At 40.3% G+C, this 20,174-nt stretch overlaps 1 long non-coding RNA gene across 1 annotated transcript in view; it reads left to right on the top strand.

Annotated features, from left to right (window-relative positions):
- Positions 1-1,944, top strand: part of LOC109379482 (uncharacterized) — a 29,953-nt gene extending 28,009 nt beyond the window's left edge. Inside the window, exon 4 of the long non-coding RNA XR_002123214.1 lies at positions 843-1,944. This is a non-coding gene — a long non-coding RNA (uncharacterized LOC109379482). The remainder of the gene's footprint in view (positions 1-842) is intronic.
- Positions 1,945-20,174: the final 18,230 nt, after the last annotated feature.

The raw sequence follows: 20,174 nt of genomic DNA, 5'->3' as shown, positions 1-20,174 counted from the left end.
GTTAGGCTAGCATATTCAGGTTGGGACAGGCAGTTTGTGAAATCCCATCTCCACCCTGTGCAGAGGCCTCAGGATAGCTTCACGGGCACGACTTTGGCTTATTTCAGTTCTGCTCTTGACTCCTTTGCCCGGAGAGTATATATGAGGCAATCGTTACTACCTGTCATGATGAGCTAGTGCCCTAGAGAAGATTTCCTAACCCAGCTCCACCCTCCCTGAGAATCAGTTTAACCCTAGAAAGTTCCCGGAAGGGGCCCCAAAGGAGTCCTGAAAAACCACCACAGAGAGAAGGGGTTGTACTATTGATGGAGGGCCATGCGGAAGGGATGCACTGTAGTAGGTACTCCCTCTTCTGTCTTGACACACGGCTTAAATACACTCAAGATCTTTTAAAAAGAAATACATATTTTCAGTGCTTCCTTTTCTACCCCCGTGGAGTTTTTCCTGTTTTACACACACACACATACACACACACACACACACACTGCTACCGTGACGACCACCACCAGTGCCACACAGAATTATCGAACAGATCCCAACTCAAATCCTATCGTGCCATTGGAGAGTTGTGGGGCCCTGGATGTGTTCGCATGCCTGTTTCCTCAGACAATAAGAAGAAATATCAACAGCTCCCTCACATGGGAGGTTGTGGGGGTTGGGAGAGGAGATGATGTTTCTCACCCTGAATCCTGCGCAAAGCCGGGCACTCCATAAAGGCAAGGTCAGTCCGCCTTGTCCCCACCCTGACCTTGGCTTCTCCTGATGTGAAGCCTGTATGCTGTCCTTGTGACCTCTCAGTGTTGGTGTCTTCATGTTCATGAACTATCCTTCTTCTCTCACAGCTGGAGAGGTTTTGCCTTCCTGTACTGTAACAGCGACCCTACACCTCTGCAATAGACTGTTTCTATACCTGACGAACTTAGGAAGTGCTCCTCCTTTCTACCTTCAGTCTCTCCTGCTTCACTTTAAAAGCACCTGGATGGAAATGGCACGTGGCTGGAAGCACTTTCCTCAGCAAGGCAGCTCTCCCTGGCTCTCGTCAAGTCATCTAAATGTCGTCTTCACAGATTAAAGCCGAGGGGCCACAGAGGGGCTGTCCCAGCAACAGCTCAGCTGCTTTCCTCTTTGGGGTCCAGGGTCTGTGCTCCCTGAACGAAGATCCCTTTGACTTCAACAAATTGGAATAACACTTATTTCAAATATATTATTTGATGAAAGCAGATGTCAGCAGATACTGCCTATGTAATTGATATTTGATTTATTCAAGATTTATGCATGCTGTGCCTTAGATTTATTAATGATAATCCCCGGCTCTTGTGTTTAATATAGTGGAACCAAAACATAATTTGCTGGGATCAGTCAGAAATGCATCAAAGTGATTAACTCTACATGCAAACCATTATCCAGTGACATCCCTACTGTGCACAGTGCAAAAGGAGGCAATAATACAGTAATTGGCTTCACTTATGCAAGTTGGATATTTGCCGTGATTGCTAGGAAAATTTGGTCCCTTTTATCTCTGATTCTGCATCTCCATATCCCTTGTCATCCTTTGATGCTCCTTTTGCAGGCAGGCTTCCCTGAACTAAGCAGGTGCATGCACACAGGCACACATAACATCCCACCCCAGCGATTATGTGTGAAGGGGGTGCAGAATCTTACCAAAATGACCAGGAGGGTAACTCTCCTTCTCAGGAGGCCCCCTGGTGGGGTACCACCTCTGGTGGGAATGAGGGGCCACCTCTCTCTCCCAGGGGAATGCCAGCAAATGGAAATCATATCTCAGCATTGCTGTCATCCATATCTGTCACCTATATCAAAACCCAGACAGGCTGAAAAACCATTGCCATCTTGGAGTGGACATTTGGAGCTATGCAAACAATCACTAAGATAACGTTTTTGCGGGGTGGGGGAGGTGTGGAAATGACTATTCATTTATGTTTGTTTTCTGTTTTGTTTTGTGTTACCTAATTAAAACTTAATTGGATGAGCATTATATAAGACTATGTCTTTCCCACTTTTTTTGTGGTAAAATATCTTTTCCATTATGAGTTGTTGACAATAGAAGATGGGAGCAGTTTTTATTTTAAAAATTTGAAAGTGAAAATAATATACACACGTGGCAAAGTTTCAATCTATAAAAATGTGTGAAATGAAAAATGGAAGTCTCCCTTCTCTGTTCTACCTTCTATCTCGAATCCCTTTCCCAGAGCTAACCACTGCAATAGCTTCTCGTGTAGCCTTCCAGAAAGTGTAAACAGTGTACCTATGGATATATGCACCATGTGTTTTTCATTTAATACTGTTTTCAGAGATGTTTGCCTGTTTGCCCTGGGAGAGCTACATGATAGTTTCCATGGCTATCCATCATCATTTTTAATTGTTTAAGGTGCTGCCTGGACTGGCGATGTTGTACAGTATGCTTACTACTTGGAAATCATTTAAAAATTTCAGCCTGGGAATTGGGGCTGCAATTTAGAATGAAGTAGCATCTTGTGAAGATTTATAACAAGATGGAAACGCATACTGCATCCCACATTTCACAGCAAAACTTGTAAATGGCCCTTGATTTCTCCGTTGCCTGGAATGTGCCATCTGTCTTCAGGGCATCTGGTGGAACATGCCAGCATGTCAACATGGCATCTTGATGGGGGAGGGCACTTCTGGCTCCCGCACCTAATGCCAGGTTTACATTGGGGTTTCGGCGTACTCCGTAACACACTGGTAAGCACTGTTTACACCATCTACCTCATGGATCGAACATGAGTCACACTAATTGAAAATGAATCCCAGGATGCTTTTCTCGGTTCTTTCATGGAACAACACCAATTGTTCTTTATCAGTTTTCCTTTTGTTCCCTAAGCAGTATTCGAAGCACCTTAAGGATATACAGGGGCAGCTCACAAGGGGCATTCTTATACATTTTTAATGCCATTAGGGAATTGCATTGAGAGTCAGGTGGGTATCGTTTGATGTTTTCTAGCTCATTTTTTTTTCCAGTCACTACGAACAATGCCCCGTGTCCTGAACAGCATTTGCATGGGCTGGACCTGTCAATACCCATCCCAGGCCTTGGTCATTCAGGGTGCTCTCCACTCAGTGAACCCACTGTGCTCCTCGGCTGTGGACACAGCAGTTTGCTCTCTGGACTTCTTTCTCTTAGCTGCTACAGAAGCTACTCCTGCTGCAGCAATCCAAGTGATCTATTTTTCCTGTCCTCAAAGTTAATTGGTTCCTGCTTCAGAGTGCTGTGGACTATGAGGAGCTATATCTTTGCTGGGCAGCAGTCTATCAGACAAGGTCCAGCTGGACTCACTTTGAAAGGCTGCCACAGCTCGGCACAACTCGAGGACGCTGGGCCTCAAGTCTGAAAGAAATTAGGACAGGGCTAAAAGAAGTCTGAGGGAGTGGTTTCAAAATGTAAAGTATGTCTTAAAGCAGTGTAAATCTTCAGACCCCCGGGAGATAAGGGGACCACTGCTGGTACAGAGGGGAGGGGACAGTGGGCAGTTTGTAAGCTGATAACCATTATGGTGAGCTGATCCTTGAGCAAGGCTGACCTGAGTTCAAATCCAACTGTACATGCTTATTCTAGCTGAGAAGCCTCAGGAATGACACTTAACCACTCTGGGCCTCAGTTTCTTCTTCTAGGGGAAAAATGTCTACCTTGGGTGCTATGGCAAGAACTAGGAAAATATATATAAGGACATGTATATGAGGAAAATGACACATAATGCTAGCACAGTGCTTGGCATCCGATAGATAATGGTATCAGTACTAGTAGCCTTACTACTCAACAAGATCCTAGCTTTCAGTCAATGAGCAATTTTCTCAGGGAAAGGCTGTAAGAACTTCAGATACCTAAACTATACTCTGGAGGACATCTGACATCTGCCAGGCCACCGCCTACTCACCACCTACTGCCATGGTCTTTAGGCTGTCCATCCCAAACTCTCTTACACCTTCTGTGAGCCAGTGATCTTGACAATTCCCAAGGGCTCCTTTTGCTGGTGTTCACTGAATGCAGGTCCAACACCTAGACCCGAGGAGTGTAATAAGGAAGAAATGCATAGAGACCTTCAAGCAGCAAATGCTTAATCCAACTTCACAGTACGAGGGAAGAGGCTGGCTGAGGCTACTTACATTTTGAAAAACATCAGTCCCCCTCCTAGAGTGGGTTCTTTCCTTCCACTGTCCATGTTCAAGCTATCGAAATGACACATGAGGCTGTTTGGGTGCTTTAGGCTTATGGAACCTTTTATTTCTGAGCCGCTCTTAAACTTGAGGAAAGTTGGTAATTTGGGGATTATCCTTGACACTCAATTAGGTCTGCACGATACCAGGATATCAGGATGAGAAGATGTTCAGGGTTCCTCTGGGCCCCCACAACACATATTTGTAGAAGGTTAGTATCTGAAGGGATCATAGAAATCCTTTAATTTAGTATCTTGGCTTTCAAATAAATTCCTGTGCAGGATACTAATAAATGCAATTGATAAAAGTGCAGTTACTCTCATCGGAGGCAGAGAAGAGAATTCCCCTCAGGGCGATGCTGGGATCTGAAACACCTTTGAAAACCACATCTGTCTAATTTTTTATGCAATAGAAGAGGACGATAAGGGAGTGCTATCTTAAAGCGTGGTCTCCTGAGCACAGCGTCTGCCTCAGCTGGGATCTTGTTAGAAATTCAAGTTCTCAGGTCCACTCCAGACCTACTGGAGGTAGAGTCCATGCGTTTGTGCTTTAACAATCCCTCTAGATGATTCTGATGTGTGCTCACTCAAGTTGGAGAACAAGTCCTCTAAGAAGCCTTCAGTAAATACGGCAGGCTCATTTAATAAAATCCAGCTTTGGTAGTTGGCACTACTAGCCCTCTACAAATCTCACTGATGGTGTGCACCTTCTTTTAGGAGTGGTTCTCTCCTATTCCTTATACTTTAGTAGCATTGTAGAGAACTCTAAGTCTACTATACTTTGGTAACAGTTCAAATGGTGGTTCTTTTAGACACATGACTTATAATGAAGAGATCTGATCCCCACAACAGATTTTTTCAAATAGATTTGGCCAGTAGCTGAAGCTGTTGTAATGAGATAACATCCATTATGTTATCATGCTATTTCACAGAAATTATAATTTGTTAGTCATAAAAATAGAGCACACCTTGTATTTAAGGAGTAATATTTTAGTTTTTGAAACATGTTTCCCATGCACTATCTCATTTGATATATCTCTCCTGGCACTCTACAATGTCCTCCTTTCTGTTTTTTAGGGGTGAAAAAATGAAGAACAGAGAGGTTAGATAAGTTTTCCTAGGCCACACACCTAGATAGTGGCAGGATTTATATTTGAATCCTCTTTTGACACTCAGTCCATTGTTTTTTTCTGATGTTCTAGGAAATACATTAGACAATTTCCTAAGATGCAAATTTACAACTAGGTCAGTGTCCTCTGTGGAGCGTCATCCTTTTCTCTTCTGTTATTCATTACTGATAGTAATCAACTTTATAAAGGGCCTAAAATTGTTGAATCCCCACTTCAGTGATTAGTTAGGGAGCTCCGTGCCCCATCCTGGTGACAGGTGAGATGTGAGGTGTCATAGCGAGGCAACTATTCCCTTCTGATCCTATTGGTGGGCATCTGTTTCTAGTTGTAAGTGGCCAAACACTCCCTTTGCAGGAAAACTAATAACATCTTAACATATGGTCTTGAATCTGGACCGCCTAATGACCTTGCATGGAGATTAATTGAAGGTGTTAATGGCACAGTCCCCAGCCATGAATGTCAAAATACTGGCTTGGCTGCCTATGCACGTGTTTTAAGAGGATTTGCTACTGATACTGAACTGGATTAACTCTCAATATAAAGAAAAATACTATAACTTCAGCAACCACCTGTGAAGCAAGTTTCTGTAGCTAAGGAGTGTGATTAGTGCTCCAAGCAGGGTGCAGGATAATGAATTTGACATCCCATTTTGACTCCCTGGGAAGAACTCCCAGGGTACAATCTTCTTAAGTGAAGGTATTATAGGGAGAAAAATTCTGCAAAGGGTGAAAAATCCGTTCTATGACCTCCTTAAGACTGTGCGTGGAAAATGCCATTAGAGACTAGAGTTGATTTATGGTTTCTGTGCTAGTACTGCCCTCTCCCTCTTGCCCAAGCAGGAGAAATGGGCAAAAGACTAGTGAAAAAAAACTACGCTTTGAACTAGGCTCCCTAAAGTGTTTACATAGAAATGTTTTAAACTGCCAGGAAGTTTTGAGCTTAGTTATTATAATTATCTCATGCCTTGATCCAGGTACAAACTCCCCTTCTCTCTATTGATTGGTTTTATTTTCTTTTGTTTTCATTCCTATTGTAACTACCCTAGTGCTTGTGTGCTTGTGTACGTGTGTGTTTATTATAATTCACCTTAAAGGCTTCTGATGGAATGGAAATTATAAAGACATAAGAGTAAACAGAATAATCTCCTTTCATGCATATATTCACAAACCCATAAACTCTAAGGAAGAGCGAATTGGATTGTTAAAACATTGCGAATTACTTTTAGTGGGCTTTTCTTTGCCCAGTTTACTCAGCTATTTTGGCCAAGGGAACCGTATAAAATATGTCAAAACCAGATCAACTGCTGGATACACAACTGACTAGAAAGTAAAAATGGACTCACACAGAGCACCACCAATTCAATCATGCCTTAGGGAACAGGCCCTTGAAATTATAATTTCGCAAGTCTTTTTTGAGGAATTACTCAGTGCCTAGTTCTTGGGGTACTCCTTCTCCATGCTCTTGCAACACTTTGTACATACATGTCTCTGGACATCACTTGATGGTATTTGTATGTATTTTCTCCGTTCACATTTGTCTCAACAAACTGTGAGCTTCCTGGGAGTAGACCTGTGTTTTATTTATTTTTTGATCCCAATACTTCCAGCAATGACTAACATATAATAGGCCTCAATACATAGTTTGTGGATGAATAATTCTGTGAGGTATACAAATAAGATCTTAGATAATATCATCCTGATTACAAAGAGGTTATAATATATATGTGGTATTAGTGCTTATTTACCTGAAATAAGCAGAATGGAATTAATCCATAGAATTACTGACCATATTACACATTTGGCTTTCACGAAGTCACTAAAGCCAGCTAGGTAGTTTTATTTAGGCCACCCAATAACACACATTTGTGCTTATTGAGTAACATTTTGTAGCATATGAAAACCACTCTAGATGCTTAATTCATCTTTCTTACAAGCTTAGCATATCTTGTGCTCACGTATTTGTGCCAACAAGATTCCACATGTGCATTTTGATTTTTCTCTAAATGAAATTTTCCAAATTCTTAACAAAAAACCCCCCCCAAAAACAAAGCTTAACCTACTATGTTCAGATGAAAGAAGTAGAAAATGGAGTGGGCCAGCTTTATCTAATTTTCCAAATTGAATAAAATGAAAAACAAATAAATGGATGATGAAAAGCAATGTATGTCTGAGTCACTTGGCTTTCCTGTTGGTCAAGCCACTTGAGTAATTCAGTTGGGCAGCCTTAAATTCCTGGAACATTTGGCTTGCAAAATCAGGCAGAATGGCCTGCCATCCACGGGGCAGCCCAGTGAAGAGAGACACCCAAACTGTAACGCGAAGGGAACGCTGAATCAAACTATCACCGGCATGCCAGGCTTAGGTTTCTGTGAGCCGTGAAACACAAGTAGAGTTATAAAGAGATAATGTGGCCCCGGATATTGCAAATGCACTGTAGACTTTCCCCTCACTGAAACGAGGCGATGGAGAGATACCTCAGTGGAAAAAGCAATTAGTGGTAGGGAACGAAGTTCCTTACTTTTCTTTCCCGATTCTCTCCCTCCCAATCCTTTCAAGTCTCCCTTGGGTCCAATTTGGGAATTCTTGCAGAGGCTAAAGTCCAGCAGTTTAACAGCTATTAAACACGGTCGTAAAGTGAAGACGCCGCCCGCGAGCTGGGCTCTTGGCAGCGGCAGATGAATATGGCAAATGGTACACCTCTTTTACTGAAAGGAAATATTGGAAGAGATGAAGGGAGGGGGTGTGGGTAAACCAGACTGGGACCTCAAGATGACAACCCATGGAGCATACTAACCCACTCTGGTATTGCTATGTATACCTATGAAGTCTACCATTATGCATTATTAAATTCATGTATTATTGAATCATGAATCCTTGTTCCCTGATAAGAAATGGAGATGATTTCTTAGTTTAAATGAAAGCCCTGCCTCCTTATTTAAATAAAAATGCATTACTGGCTGCCTAGCATGCTAATCAGAAAGCTGCATCAAGCAGGTAGGACTATATGAATTAAAAAATAATGAAACAAGACTTTTCAGCCAGACATTGTTCCCTCGCCTGCTTTTCATGACAGCGGATTTCCTACTTGGAGTTGATAAGACAACGGCAAATGAAGATAACAACATGAGAGGGAAATCATTCACTCTAATGGGCTCCACCTGTGCAGACTTCAGCTCATTTACATGGCTGCAGAAAAATTAGAAATCATGCAGCAATTAGTCTGTTCTAGATTATGCAGTGTGTCAACTGATACCACTCAGGAGAGCACTAGTGCTAAAATGGTTTCAGAAGATAAATCTACTCTCCTATACAAACAGTTTTAATTACCTGGAAAACGGCATTGCCTATTGAGAAATCTCCATTGTGAACCTGGGCTGCTCTCCTGCTATTGGAATCAGATGTTGGGAAATTCCAATGTTTATGTAATTGACTCATATAATATTTGATGACTTGTTGAAACTGAAATTGGGTCTTTTGGTCAGGTCCCCAATTGTTCATCAAAAACCCCTTTAATGTCTCCTTCAGATTCGGTCAGGGAAGGGGGGTATTAGAATTTTTTTTTAATGCTTCTGTTTACTGGTACCCTTTGCTTCTTGCGCCTTAGCTCTCATAGGTCTATACAAATCTGATAATTTATTATAAAATAATTTCAAATATGAAGCCGAAGTCAACAGATCAAACAACTGAACAACTCTTTGTGAAAAAAATATTACGACTATTAAGGTTTTTGGATTCTTACTCGTGACAGTGGGATAAAATGTTTCTATTCATTTTGGCATTGAAGTATATTTATACATTTCTTAAAAACCATGAAACTATCTAGAGAAATAATATTCATGACTATCCAGCTTTTGCATTTATAAGTGATCATTTAAAGGTTTTGCTCTGATTTGCTTATGGAAATGTATCTACGATTCACACCCACTTTAGTTATTATAATTTTTTGGTTTTGTAATTGTTTTATTGGGTTTGGGGGTAATGCAAGAAGTCAGGGTTAATGGAGGCATCCTGTAAGAGAAAGTTTTGGTTCTTGGGTAGAAGTAAACTCTTGGAATACTAGTAGAATGTTTGTCTTCTACCTATGCTTTTAGGGAAGAAAGGGTAAAGGGCTCTTTCAGAAAATAGCAGGTAAGCATTTACAATAGCATTGTCCACTAGAGTTTGCTCCCAAAGAAGACATAAAAAATGGCTTCCTGTTGGTGCACAGGAGTAGGAGTGGGGCATGCCTTGAAAGGCAGGTAATGTGTACCTTCACTGACAAAAGCAGGGCCAATCTTATTACAGATAGAGAAGGCAAGTTGCTGTGGTTGACACACTGAATCAAGGATGGAACAGAATTGCAGTTCAGGTCTTTGGACCCAAGAATGGAGATTTTTCTGCCGCAATACATCCCTGTGCTCTGTGGGGACTGAAGCCAAGATTCTCTCTGCTCTGCTGTCACCCAGAGTCCTTCGGGGAGGAGAAGGCAGGACCCATTCAAAAGAGTCCTAGCCACAGACATGTGAGTTCATCCCCTCAGAAAAGTAGGTCACTCAGGACCCTGAAAGAGACACTGAGAAGAACAAGCGAGCCAGAAAGTCCTCAAGGGAATTGTGAGTGTCCTAGGAGAGAATAAGAAACTGGATAAAAGGTAGGTGAGTCAGTATACTGTGGAGCTGCATTCCCTGAAGGGGCCATGAGTGTGCAAACTTCTCCCTGATGTAAGGAAAAGTTCCTTTCACAGTGCTAACATGTCAGCAGTCACTCTGTTTCTAGAAAGGTATGATAAACAGAATTCTAGTTGGAGAGTGTGAGAGTGCATGGGGTATGGGAATCTGGGTTCAGGTTGAGGACTCTAACCAGTCTCTCACATACACAAGGACTCTCCTCACAGCCAAGGGGGAAGTCACCATTAAAAAGCAACAGCAACAGAACAACAACTAAACCTTATGCTTCTTGGTGCATCTATTTGGTGGAATATGAAATATCATACAATCACTAAAAATGATCGGTGGTTCTTGAAAAACTAGAAATGGATTGGGAAATATTTTTAACCATAAGAATAGAAGAAATAAAAAAGAAAATATCTATGGATTTGATTATATAAAATGTAAAATATTTGTATGTTAGAAAATGTAACAAAGGTCCAAGATGATGGATTAGGTAAATGCTACACTTGCTGCATCCCAGGATCACACGAAAATTACAAATAAATTATAGAACAATCAATCTCAAGAATCATTTGAAGACTAGCTGAACAGAGCTAGGGCTATAAAGAAGAGGCCACAACGAGGCTGGTTGGAGGAGTGGAGGTGTGAAACAGGCTGACTCCAAACCCATAGATAGTGGTTGAACACCGGGAGGGACACCTTGGTGGCAGAGGTCCCCCCCAGAAGAGGGAGGGGTCCCAGCCCCACACCGGGCTCCCTAACCCAGGGGTCCTGTGCTGGGAAGAAGAGTTCCCACGATACCTGGCAGTGAAAATTAGCGAGGACTCTGCTGTCCATTCTGAAGACAGCTGGAAACCCAGACGCCCTCTTAAAAGGCCTGCACAGATTCACTCTCTTGCAAACACTCACCTGGTCTCCAGTGGAGAGGAGGCAACTCAAAAGGAGAGACTTATGGGGAAAGATTGAGTTGTGTGACTTTGGAGCAAGGGCTGGAGGGATAGCAGCCATTACCCCAGTATGAAACCTGCCTCACGTGTAGCCTACAGGAGGGTGCCATCTTTTCTATGTTGAACCCTCCCCAAAGGGCTAGACCTGACACCAAATTGGTTTGGTGAAATCCGCACATGCACACCACCTTGGTGAGGCCCTGGGTCCCTGCCCGGCATTGCTAGTACTGCATTGCCAGGGGCACTCTCAGCTATTGAGCAGCTGGCCCAGTCCCACAAGCTGCAGAAGACTTTTACAGCAGTGGACAGCTCGCAGTGGTCTGGAGAACTTTGGGTGGTGGGGACCGAGTAACTATTTGCACCACAGCCTGTCTTGGGTGGCTGTCAGGGACCTGCCGGCTGAAGGCGAGCAGTGACTGGCCATGGCGTTCTCAGGGCATTTTTGTGAAGTGGCCACAGGCCCAGCATTGGAACAAGCCTGAAACTGCATTAGCTTTGTAAAAACCACCGCCCACACTCCATAGCTCCATCCCACCCACCTAGAAGTATATTGCTGGGGACACTCTTGGCACCTGGGTGGCCAGACCATCCCCACAAGCCCTGAAAGCCTTTTACAGCAGCAGACAGCCCACAGCTACCCAGGGAACTTTTGGTGGTGGGCAGTGAGCCACAACTTGTGCCATAGCTTCTCTTGGGCAGCTCTCAGGGATCTGTTGGCCCAAGGTGAGCGGTGGCTTGCTGCGGTATTCTCAGGGCATTTTGTGAAGTGGTCACAAGCCCGGCACTGGCTCAAGAACTGAATCTGCATTAACCTTGTAAAAACTACCAGCCATGCCTCACAACTCCCTGGGAGCCCACCCTGCCCAGCTAGGGCTATATCACCGAGGGTACTCTCAACAGCAGGTCAACCCGCCTGGCTGTGCACCTAAGGAGGCTCTTTCAACAGCTGAGACTTACAGGCAGCCAGCAGGTGGCAATAGGCCTACAGGGCCCTGGGCTTTTTGCTGTGCTGTCCCAGGCCCAGTACTGGTGGCAGCTGGCCTCAGTTCACAGCATGGCCACCCCCACATGCTCTAGGTCCAGCACAGGCAACAGCTCACCACATAAAGCTTTGTAGTTTCTACTGGGTAGCCATAGGCCGGTCACAGGCAAGGCTGAACTTAGCCTGCAGAGGAGCGCCTCCCAAGAGATATCAGAAACAACACACCCAGAGGCCATCTTTAGACTACACCACACCAGCGCACCACCTGGTTAGTCCCACAAGTGGCACACCCAAATGGTGGTCTCAACAGGTATGACAGCCAGATCAGGCGAATCCCCCACTGAGGGGTCAGCCCCACACAGCAGCTCATACACTGTGGGCATAGCCAATCCTCACAGTCAGTCAGCCTGGGAGTCAATCCCACCCACTGATGCACCAAAAGCAATCAAGGCTCAACTATAACAGGAGAATACACATAACACACTCAAGGAACACCACCGGAACACATGCACAGTAGATCAGGGAGACTGCATCACTGGACCACACAGGACACATGCTACATAAGGCCGCCATGCCAAGACTGAGGGACATAGGAGATCTACTTAATACATAGAAGCAAACATAGAGCAGCAGCCATAATGAGGAAACAAAGAAACATGCCCTAAATAAAAGAACAAGGAAAAACCTCCAGAAATAGAACTAAATGAAATGGAGGCAACCAACCTACTAGAGACAGAGTTTAAAACACTGGTTATAAGAATGCTTAAGTAATTTAGTGAGAATTTCAACAAAGAGTTAGTAAGCATAAGAAGGACATAGAAACCATAACAAAGAACCAGTCAAAAATAAAGAATACAATAACTGAAATGAAGAATACACTAGAAGGAATCAGCAGATTAGATAAAGCAGGGGATCAAATCAGTGATTTAGAAGACAAGGTAGTATAAAACATCCAATCAGAACAGCAAAAAGAAAGAAAGAATTAAAAAACAACAACAACAAAAAAAACCCCACCCAAAGATAACTTAAAGGACCTTTGGGACAACATCAAATGTAAAAACATTCGTACCATAGGAGCACCAGACAAAGAAGGGGAACAAAGGATCAAGAACCTATTTGAATAAATAATGACTAATAATGACTGAAAACTCCCCTAAGCTGGTGAAGGAAATAGACATACAAGCACAGGAAGCACAGAGCGTCCCGAACAAGGTGAACTCAAACAAGCCCACAACAAGACCCATCACAATTAAAATAGCAAAGGCTAAAGATAAAGACAGAATCCTAAAGCAGCAAGAGAAAGACAACTAGTTACTTACAAGGGAGCTCCCTTAAGACAATCAGATGATTTCTCAACAGAAACTTTGCAGGCCAGAAGGGAGTGGCAGGAAATATTCAAATTAATGAAAAACTAGGGCCTACAACCTAGACTACTCTACCCAGCAAGGCTAATATTTAAAATTAAAGTAGAGATAAAGAGCTTCTCACACAAGAAAAAACTAAAGGAATTCATCACCAGCAAGCCAGTATTACAAGAAATGTTAAAAAGATGTCTTTAAGCAGAAGAAATGAAGATCAAAAATATAAATAATAAAATGACAATAGCTATGTACCTATCAATAATCACTTTAAATGTAAATGGATTAAATACTCCAATCAAAAGACATAAGGTGGTTGAATGGATAAGAAAATAAGACCCATACATATGGTGTCTACAAGAGACCCACTTCAGATCCAAAGACACAGACTGAAAGTAAATGGATAGAAACAGCTATTCCATGCAAATTGAAACAAGAAAAAAGCAGGCGTAGCAATACTTACAACAGAAAAAATAGACTTTAAAATGAAGACTATAATAAGAGACAAAGAGGGCATTACATAATAACAAAGGGATCAATTCAACAAGAAGACATAACCCTAGTAAACATTTATGCACCCAACATAGGAGCACCTAAATACATAAAACAAGTATTAACCAACATAAAGCCAGAGATCAACAGTAGCATAATCATAGTAGGAGACTTTAACACCCCACTGACACTAATGGACAGATCATCCAAACAGAAAATCAACACGGAAACAGTGCCCTTAAATGACACACTAGACCTGATAGATATAATTGTTATTTTTTGAGCATTTCACTCCAAAGCAGCAGAATATACACTCTTTTCAAGTGCACATGAAATATTTTCCAAGATAGACCACATAGTAGGCCATATAATAAGTCTCAATAAATTTAAGAAGATTGAAATCATATCAAGTGTCTTCCCTGACCAAAGTGGTATGAAACTAGAAATAAATCACAAGAAAAAACAAAACAAAACTGAAAAACACACAAACACATGGAGGCTAAATAACACGCTACTAAACAATGGATGGGTTAACAATGAGATCAAGGAAGAAATCTAAAGATACCTTGACACAAACGAAAATGAAAACCCAATGACCCAAAATCTGTGGGACACAGCAAAAGCAGTCCTAAAAGGGAAATTTATAGCAATGCAGGCCTACCTAAAGAAACAAGAAAAAACTCAAATCAACAGTCTGTCTTTACACCTAAGGGAACTAAAAAAGAACAGCAAAATAAGCCCAAAGTGCGTACAGGGAAGGAAACAATAAAAATCAGAGCAGAAATAAATGAAATAGAGACTTAAAAAAAATACAAAAGATCAATGAAACTAAGAGCTGGTTTTTTGAAAAGATAAACAAAATTGACAAACCTTTAACCCAGGCTCATCAAGAAAAAAAGAGAGAGGACCCAAATAAATAAAATCAGAAACAAAAGAGGAGAAGTGACAATGGACACCACAGAAATACAAAAAAACGTTAAGAAAATACTATAAGCAACTATATGCCAACGAATTGGACAACCTGGAAGAAATTGATAAATTCTGAGAAGCATACAATCTTCCAAGGCTGAATCAAGAAGAAAGAGAAAATCTGAACAGACTGATTACTACCAATGAAATAGAATCAGTAATCAACAACCTCTCAACAAATGAGTCGTGGACCAGATAGCTTCACAGGTGAATTTTACCAAACATTCAAAAAAGAATTGACACCTATTCTTCTTAAACTATTCCAAAAAATCCAGTAGGAGGGAATGCCCTCAGGCTCATTTTATGAGGCCACCCTTACCCTGATTCTAAAACTTGACAGAGACATTACAAAAAAAAAAAAAAAAAGAAAGAAAAAAAACTATAGGCTGATATCCCTAGTGAAGATAGATGCGAATATCCTCAACAAAACTTAGCAAACCAAATTCAGCAATACATTAAAAAGACCATATACCACGATCAAGAGGGATTCATTCCTGGTATGCAAAATTGGTTCAATATCTGCAAATCAATTAATGTGATATACCACATAAACAAAATGAAAAATAAAAATTATATGGTCATATTAGTAGATGCAGAAAAAGCATTTGACAAAATCCAGCATCCATTTATGATAAAAACTCTCAGCAAAGTGGGAATAGAGGGAACACATTTCAACATAATAAAGGCCATATGTGACAAACCCACAGCTAATATCATACTCAGTGGGGAAAATCTAAAAACATTCTCTTTAAGATCAGGAGCAAGAAAAGGATGCTGACATTCACCACTCTTATTCAATATAGTATTGGAAGTCCTAGCCACAGCAATCAGACAAGGAAAAGAAATAAAAGGCATCCAAGTTGAAAAGGAAGATGTAAAACTGTCATTATTTGCAGGAGACATGATAACTATATAGAGAGAAACCCAAAGAGTCCAATTCAGTAAAGTAGCAGGATATAAAATTAATATTCAGGAATTGGTTGCCTTTTTATATACCAATCATGACCTGTCAGAAAGAAAATTTAAGAAAATAATCCCATTTACAACTGCATCAAACAAAATAAAATACCTAGGAATAAATTTAACCAAGGTGGTAAAAGACCTGTACTTGGAAGACTATAAGATACTGAAGAAAGAAAATGAAGAAGATACAAATAAATGGAAGCATATACCATGCTCATGGATAGGAAGAATTAACATTATTAAAATGTCCATACTACCCAAAGCAATCTATAGATTCGATGCAATTCTTATCAAAATACCAATGGCATTTTTCACAGAACTAGAACAAATAATCTTAAAATTTATAGGGAACCACAGAAGACCCTGAATAGCCACAGCAAACTTGAGAAAGAGGAACAAAATTGGAGGTATCACACTACCTGATATCAAACTATACTATAAGGCTATCATAATCAAAACAGCATGGTACTAGCATAAAAACAGATACATAGATCAATGGAAGAGAATAGAGACTCCAGACTATAAACCCACACTTATATGGTTATTTAATCTGTGAAAAAGGAGGCAAGGATATACAGAGGGGTAAAGATAGTCTATTCAATAAATGATGTTGGGAAACAAACAAACAAAATAAACACATGGGACTACATCAAACCAAAAGTTTTTGCACAGCAAAGGAAACCACGAACAAAATGAAAATACATCCTACTGAATGGGAGAAGATACTTGCCAATGATATATCTGATAAGGGGTTAATATCCAAAATTTCTAAAAAACTCATACAACTCAACACCAAAAAACCCCAAACAATCCAATTAAAAAGTGGACAGAGGGGTCGGCTGAGTGGCTCAGTTGGTTAAGAGCTCACTCAAGAGTTTGGGCTCTGAGCAACAGTGGTTCGAGTCCTGGCCCAAGCTGAGCTGCCAACAGGTAGCAGGATGGCTCAGCTAAAAAAAAAAAAAAAAGTGGACAGAGGACCTGAATAGATATTTCTCCAAAGAGGATATACAGATGGCCAATAGACATATGAAAAGATGTTTAATGTCACTAATCATCAGATAAATGCAGATAAAACCCACAATGATATATCATCTCATTCCTGTCAGAATGGTTATCATCAATAAATCAACAAACAACAAGTGCTGGTGAGGATGTGGAGAAAAGGGAACCCTTGTACACTGCTGGTGGGATTGCAAATTGGTACAGCCGTTATGGAAAACAGTATGGAGGTTCCTCAAAAAATTAAAAATAGAACTACCAATTCCACCCCTGAATATTTATCCAAAGAAATTCAAAACACTCAAAAAAAATATGCACCCCTATGTTTACTGCAGTGCTATTAACAATAGCCAAGATATGGAACCAACCAAAATGCCCATCAATAGACAATTGGATAAAGAAATTGTGGTAGATTTATACAATGAAATATTACTCGGCCATAAAAAAGAATGAAATCCTACCATTTGCAACAAAGAACTAGAGGGTATTATGCTAAGTAAAATAAGTCAGAGAAAGACAAATACCACGTGATTTTCACTTATATGCAGAATCTAAAGAACAGAATAAACAAACAAACAAAATAGAAATAGACTCATTGATACAGAGAACAAACTGATGGTTGCCAGATGAGAGGGGTTGGAGAGATGGGTGAGAAAGGAGAAGGGATGAGGAAGCACAATTGGGTAGTTACAAAATAGTAACGAGGATGTGAAATACAGTATGGGGAATATAGTCAATAATACTGTAAAAACTATATATAAATGTCAGGTTGGTATTAGACTTATCAGGGGGATTACCTCGTAAACTATATAAATACTTAACCACTGCACTGTACACCTGAAACTAATATAAAATAATACGGGATTGTCAACTATTATGTAAATATATATATATCGTCATATATATATATCATCACGGGATGTAAAGTACAGCATGAGGAATATAGAAAATGGCACTGTAATAACTATGTATGGTGTCAATGGGTAGTAGACTTTTGGGGTTATTCCTTTGTGAGGTGTGTGTAATCATTATGTTGTTTTGTAAATCTGAAAATGAAAATAAAAAAATAAAATGTAACAAAATCAAAAGCAAACTGGTAAAGTGATTTGTCATTAGTGTTTTGATGCATATGTTTTGACACCTTGTTTGTGCTGGGAAAAAAGGTACTCCATGCTTTTGGCATAGGTAGCACTAGCTGCATCAGCTATACATAATCCATATGGAAATATGTTCTTTGCCATTACTGTGGTTTGCTCTTTAAATCTCTTGAGGTGACATATCTGTCCTCCCACGCTTTCTTTGAGCCAATGTTGATTACAGTTATTGGATGATTTCCACAGGCACAGGGAAATTTATAGCACATTTTATAATATCAAAGAGTTTCTAGTTTCACCTGTTAACTTTTATCTTCATTTCCTCAGTCACTTCACTGTAGGCACTTGTAGTAACCTCAAAATTTGCATTTAACTCCCAGAATGATACCCTGCTGAAGACCTAGTGTCAATACTTGCACCCCTTTTTTTCAGTCATTATCAATCAAAGCATCTGTGGAATACAATAACTGGCAGACCTGATACAAGAGATAAAGCCACGCCTTTCCAAATACCCTTGATTTAGTGAGCAAGAGTTGGCTGAGGGAGTTCCCAGTATGGTGCCTAGGGCATAGAGTATATTCTACCACACCAGTTTCCACTGACTAAGAACATAGTACAGCACTCTAAATATGGGACAAAAGTAACATATGGACTGTTAGACGTAAGCCTAAGGAGGCTCAGTCCTTCATCTTCTCTATCTCTGCTCACTCCCTTGGTGATCTCATTTTGAATTTTGGCTCTAAATACCAGAGTGCCGACTACTGGGAAATGTATGTCTCCAACCCAGATTTCTACCCCAAACTCCAGAATCATATATCCAACTGCTTGCTTGACATCTCCACTTGGAAGTCTATTTTCACAAAAAGTTTATGCTTCCTTGAATGTTTGTTAGAATTTACCAGTGAAACCACCCAAACTTAGTTTTCTTTGAGGTAATCTTTAATTAAGAATTTAATTTATTAAATAGATAGAGAGTTATTCAGATTTTTTTATGTCTTGTATAAGTTTTGGTATTGTGTTTGTTTTTTCCAGGGATTTTCCAATTTCATCGAAATTCTAGATTTATTGATATAAAGTTGTTTATGATATTCCCATATTATCCTTTTAAGGTGACATACCATCTTAAAACTCCATGTTAGTAATATACAATGGGACTTTTTTAATATATTATTTTTAGAACAATTGTAGAATCACAGAAAAATTGAACGGAAAGCACAGAGACTACCGCCACTATACACTGCCTCCCCCATTATCAACATCCCTACCAGAGTGGTGCATTTGCTATAATTAATGAAGCTGTGCTGACAACATCATTATCACTCTTTAGCTGCTATGGACTCATACAGAGTCCACAGTTTACCTTAGGGTAGGTACACTCTTGGTGTTGTACATTCTATGGGTTTGGACAAATGTATAACGACGTGTAGCCATCATTATAGCATCATGTAGAGTTGGTTTCACTGCCCTGAAACTCCTCCAGGCTCCATCTATTCATCCCTCCTTCCTCACCTAATCTCTGGCAACCACTGATCTTTTTACTATCATCATAGTTTTTTTTTTGTCTTTTCCAGAAAGCCATACAGTTGGAATCATATAGTATGTAGCCTTTTCAGATTGGCTTCTTTCACTTAGTATTATGCATTTGAATCTCCTCCATGTCTTTTTATGGCTTAATAGTTCATTACCTTTTAATGTTGAACAACATTCCATTGTCTAGATGTACCACAGTTTATTTATCCAATCACCTATTATCACCTACTCAAAGACATCTTGGTTGCTTCTCACTTTGGGCAATTATGAATTAAGTTGCTATACATATAAACATCCATGTACAAGTTTCTATTTGGGCGTAAGTTTTCAACTTCTATGGGTAAATATCAAGCAATATGATTGCTGAATCATATGGTAAGAGTATATTTAGTTTTGTCAGAAACCACTAAACTATCCTCCAAAGTGGTTGTACCATTTGAATTTCTACCAGCAATGAATGAGAGTTCCTGTTGCTCCACATTCTCACCAGGATGTGGTACTGTCAGTGTCCTGGATTTTGGGCATTCTAATAAGTATGTAGTGATATCTCATTGCTGTGGGATGTACATTTTCATATACTTCTTATGGGAGAGTAAATTTGAATAACTATAGAAAGATGCATATACATTTTTTAAAACAAAAATCCTGTTTATCAAGCAGTGTACTATATGATTAAATTCCTACAAATTTACATGTATTTACACATTTGATATATACATATTTGATGTATATATGATGTGCAGGTACATGTGAAATTATTTCATGCTTTCTCATCTTTCCTCAAACATCTAACAACTTTCTTCTCTCTCTACTCCCAGCTGATAAATTTATTTCTTTATTCTCTGAGAAAAAATAGAAGTAATCAGAAA

Source organism: Hipposideros armiger, unplaced genomic scaffold, assembly GCF_001890085.2.
Source record: "Hipposideros armiger isolate ML-2016 unplaced genomic scaffold, ASM189008v1 scaffold_2, whole genome shotgun sequence".
In the NCBI taxonomy this organism is placed as follows: domain Eukaryota; kingdom Metazoa; phylum Chordata; class Mammalia; order Chiroptera; family Hipposideridae; genus Hipposideros; species Hipposideros armiger.
The sequence above is the reverse complement of the archived record's forward strand: the minus strand, read 5'-3'. Positions and strand labels throughout refer to the sequence as shown.